Source organism: Microtus ochrogaster, chromosome 10 (genome assembly GCF_000317375.1).
Source record: "Microtus ochrogaster isolate Prairie Vole_2 chromosome 10, MicOch1.0, whole genome shotgun sequence".
Classification (NCBI taxonomy): domain Eukaryota; kingdom Metazoa; phylum Chordata; class Mammalia; order Rodentia; family Cricetidae; genus Microtus; species Microtus ochrogaster.
The window spans coordinates 57,494,265-57,499,380 of record NC_022016.1 but is presented as its reverse complement, the minus strand read 5'-3'; the positions used below and the strand labels follow the sequence as shown (position 1 = coordinate 57,499,380).

General features: G+C 40.1%; 1 protein-coding gene across 1 annotated transcript in view; it reads left to right on the top strand.

Annotated features, from left to right (window-relative positions):
- Zmym6 (zinc finger MYM-type containing 6) overlaps positions 1 to 5,116 on the top strand; it is a 45,220-nt gene that overhangs the window by 1,873 nt on the left and 38,231 nt on the right. The window lies entirely within an intron of this gene.

The following is a 5,116-nucleotide window of genomic DNA, read 5'->3' as shown; positions in this document are numbered from 1 at the left end:
CCACCACCGCCCGGCTGGTCTCCCACCTTTTGCCACAGGGAATGTGTCTAGAGGACTTGGCATCCCCTCTAGCTGGGAATTTACAGCCTTCAGAACTGAGAGGGAATTCTTTTCCTTATAAATGACCTGTTACATGGTTTATCTTATGTTTTTGGTGTGAACATAACCTTTAATGGCTGAGCCATCTCCAGCCATGCATGATTTTTCTTAGAGCAATACAAAAATATCGAAGACAATGGGTTAATCAGGTTTTTGGTGTTTTGAATAAGAAAAGAGAAAAAGTAGCAACACTGATAGATGGTGTATTGTGTAATATGTATCATATGATAGTATGTGGCATTAATATCATTATTAATATCAATGCATGCTTAAGAGAGTGCCCATAATAGCTAGGTGGTGGTAGTGCACGCCTTTCATTCCAGCTCTCGGGAGGCAGAGACAGGTGAATCTACAGAGGAAGAAGTTCCAAGACAGGCTCCAAAGTTACAGGGAAACCCTATCTTGAAAGACCAAAAAAAAAGTGTGCTCATTATAACTCTCACATGTATGATAATATTCTTATTTTACACATGAGGATGCAGAGCTTAAGAAAACCAAGCAGTATGAATGGATCAGTTAGTAAACATCAGATAGGATTTAAACCCAGATAGTAACATTTCAGAGAACCCGTTCCTCCACATGTAGCTTAAGTTGAAAAGATTATGCAGAATAGAGCCTTCTTATGAATTTTGATTATTTAAAAATTCATTTAACTTTATTTTATGTACATTGGTGTGAGGGTGTTGAATCCCCTGGAACTGGAGTCACAGACAGTTGTGAGCTGCCGTGTGGGTCTTGGGAATTGAAGCCAGGTCCTCTGGAAGAGCAACCAGTGCTCTGAAACCTCTGAACCATCTTTCCAATCCTGAATTTGATTTTTAAAAGCAACAGGAGACATTATAGGGTTAGTTTTTATTTTTATTTATTTATTTTTTGAGACAGTGTCACCTAATCCAGGATATCCTAAGATTTGCTCTGTAGCTGAGGACGACCTTTAACTGCTGCCTCTTCTCAAATGCTGCCATTGCAAGTGTGTGCTGCCATGCCAGGTTTTCACTGTAGAGACAGTAACGTGAAACAGATGTGCGTTTGGAAAGATCCCTTAGATAGATTAGAAACGAAAATAATTTGTGGACAGTCAGTTATTTTGGCAAGAAATTTTTTTACCTTCTCTAGCATTTTGTTTGTTTGTTTGTTTTTGTTTTATACTCTTTGGTTACTGACCTTATTGAGGAAACAATAGTATTTAAACATAATGAAAATTAATACATTAAAAGTAAGATTTAATGCCAGGGTGTGGTAGTACACATCTTTAATCCCAGAACTTGGGAGGCAGAGGTAGGTGAATCTCTCTGGGTTTGAAGCCAGCCTGGTAACAAAGCGTGTTCTAGGACAGCCAGGACTGTTACACAGAGAAACCCTTCTCGAAAAGCCAAAAACCAACCAACCAAAATAATAATAATAATGATTATTATTATTTAACGTCTCATACCGCCTCATGGCAGAATTATTCCAGCACAGGAATGCCAGATAGGTTTTGTCTTGTTCATGAATTCCATGCCCTCTTTGCTCTAGTAGTGAGCTGAGAAGGTTTGAAGGTGGTGTTTGCAGAATGTGAAGTGGTGGAGGCCTCCAGTGTACTTACTTCTCCTTTCAGTATACTTAATTTCCCTTTAGTTGGTAAATTGTTCCTCTTGCCTTATCTAGTATAACCATTTGTTTGCCAAGTTTTGTGGATTCTGCTTTTTAAATGTATTTTGAGTCTGTTTCCTAGATTTCTCCATTTAATTATTTTTCTTGCGAATTGTTTGCAGCTTGCCCTTCCTTCACTCATGTAGTTCTTCAAAACACTGTGTAGTGGTGTCATTTTATTCTTTACAGATCTAATATCACTACCCCTCCCAAGTGCTAGGTAGATATTCTACCATTCAGCCGGTTTCCTCCTAAATGGTAATCATAAACTTTTGAGTGTGATATCCAGTGTTTCCCTTTTCAGTACCGTTGGCCATCTGTCTCAGTTTGAATCTGTGCTCCTGTAAACTATTTGTAGTTCACTAAAAGATAAAAATTAAAATTCTATGTGTTTGCTTTAGGTAATCCAAATTAGCTTTGAACTCACTAGGAGTTAAGGTCATCTGCCTTACTTTCTAAGTGGTGGGATTAAAGGTACCTGTTCCATACTCAGCTTAATAGATATATTTTAGTCAGTGTTTTTGGCCTCTTTTGCCTCCTTTTTTTTTTTTTTTTCCTTTACTTTGTAGAGTCCTGGTCGGCCTGGAACTCTGTGTAGATCAGGCTGACTTAGAAAACTCAGAGATCTGCCTGCCTCTGCTTCTGGAGTGCTAGAATTAAAGGTGTGTACCACCATACCCAGTTCAAATTTTTCTTTTATTTATTAGATTTTTTTTGAGACAGGGTTTCTCTATTTATTAGATTTTAATGTTATTTTTATGTATTTAATTTTGAATTTTTTTGGAACTCAACTCTGTAGATAGACCAGGTTGGCCTCGAACTCACAGAGATCCACCTGCCTCTGTGTCTTGAGTGCTGGGATTAAAGGTATGTGCCACCACTGCCCGACTGTAATTTTGATTTTTTAATAACGATTTTTAATTTGTGTGTGTGTGTGTGTGTGTGTGTATCTTGTGTATGCCACATAAGTTTGAGTGCCCTTGGAGATAAGAGAGCATCAGGTCTCTGGCTGGAGTTTGAGGTGATTGTGACTGACTGACATGGGTCCTAGCGCTGAATTTAGGTCATCTGGAAGTGTAGGCAAGGTGCTGGGAAGGTAGCTTAGAGCTTTACATCTTGCTCCTCAGGCAGCAGGTAGATAGAGGACAGAGACATACAGGAACACTGAGCCTGTTGTAAGGTTCACCCCACTGACACACTGCCTCCAGTAAGACCACACCTCCTAGTTCTCCTCTGGTAGCTTATCAACTAGGGACTAAGCATGCAAATTTATAAGCCTGTGGGTGCCACTGTCATCCACACCACCACAATTATAGTTGTTTTCTCAACAGCAAATTTGTCTGTTTCCTTTAAATTCAACTTTATTCAAGTTCTCAAGACACAGGCACAATAAAAAAAGATTATTAGCCAAAAAGCACTTGAATGAGTCCATCTCAGTTTCTGACAGTTTCCCTCTGAAACTTAATGAATCAGGTCTCCACTGTTCACATTTATTTTAGCATTCTTCTCATCCCAGTTCTTTTCTGGTTTTTTTTTTTGTTTTGTTTTGTTTTTTGAGACGGGGTTTCTCTGTGGCTTTGGAGACTCCAGCTCCTTTCATAAAGCACATTAAATCTCTGCTTTGAGTCTTTGAGTATGCAAGGGCTTTCCTAGCTCAAAGTTTAAACTCTGCCACATCCCTTCCACAAACTAGTTCTTAGCAGTTCTGAACTGGTAAGTGTATGGTGTTGTGTTATTTCTGGTGAGAAGGTGGAAGGGCAAGCAAATATATATGTAACAAACAAAGCAGAAGGGAGAGCCCACTCAGTAACTAGTCCAGCACTGTAAGGAAGAAACCAGTCCATCTTGATAACCTAATTACCTCCAAGGAGTCGCACTGCTAGACTGTTAAATTAGGAGTCAAATTTCTTTATATTTTTCTTTTCAATAACCCTGCAATCTACAGTGGTGACCCACTGGTGCAGTAGTGGCACAAGAACTTGTGGTCACCAGCCACTATCTGGTTGTATTGAAGGTCCAATCCATGAGATGAAACTCATACCTAATACTGCTTGGGTGTCCAAGAACCTGAGACTAGATAGGCCATGGACCTAGCTATGGGGAAAACAATACTACAATTCTCTACTAAAGGAATGTAGCAATAGAATGACTCCTAAAACACTCTGTTTCCCAGCTGTTATCAGAGATGCTCCCTCCTGTAGCAGATGGGGACAAATACAGAGATGCAAAACTGGACAATGTGTAGAGAATTAGAGACCTTGGAACACTCAGTCCTAAATGAGGTGTTTCCATTAAATCCCTCCCTTCAGGGCTCAGGGAACTTTGTAGAAGAGGAGGCAGGAAGATTGTAAGAGCCAGTGGGGATGGAAGACAAGAAGGCAACAAGGTCTTCTAGACCCAACAGGGCTGATTCACATGGACTCACAGAGACTGTGGCAGCATGCCAGAGCCTGCACAGGTCTGAGCAAGATGGAGTCCCTGTGCTGAAAGAGGAAGAGGATACAAGGCCCCCATCCCTAACCCAGAAGTTGATTGCTAATTGACAACTGCTCACAAAGGAAAAATGAGTTTTCTCCAACAGAATCTGGGTGTATGAGCCATTGCTCCCAAATCATGATATGGGGACTTACTATTAATTATGAATGCTTGGCCTCATCTTATACTTGCCCCTCTAGCTCTTATATAATAACTTAATTTAACCTGTTTGTTTTCATCTACTAAAAGGCTTTGGGCCTTTTACCTTTCTTTCACTCTAAATGTCTTACTTTCACTGCTTCTTCCAATGTCTAGCTGGTTGGAAGCTACCTGGCTGACTGGCCCTGGGAGCCTTCCTCTCTTCCTCATTCTCTTCTCTCTCTGGAGCCTAGGTTCCTCCTCCTATTTTCTCTCTCTTCCCACAAGCCCCGCCTATCCCTCTATTGCCTAGCTATTGGCCATTCAGCTTTTTGTTAGACCTATCAGGTGCCTTAGGCAGGTGAGTTTAAACAAGCATAACACACATTTATATAGATAAAGTAATATTCTACAACAAACCACACTTAAGGGTAGATCCATGTCTAGCAGCAGATGGCCATCACAAAATGAACTCAATGATATATTTGAAGGTCTTTCATCTCATATTATTTATTCTGGACTTTTTTTTTTTTTTTGAGACAGGGTTTCTTTGTGTAGCCTTGATTATTCTGGAACTCTGTAGGCCAGGTTGGCCTTGAACCCCTAGAGATCTGCCTTCCTCTTCCTCCTGAGTGCTGGGATTAAAAGCATGTGCCACCATGCCCAACTGATTTTGTGTTCTTATGAGATTCCTATGTGTGTGTCTTTGTGTTTCTTGGACTTTTTCTTTGGCTTTTTTTGTCCTTTTTTATTTGTATTTTTTTGTTTGTTT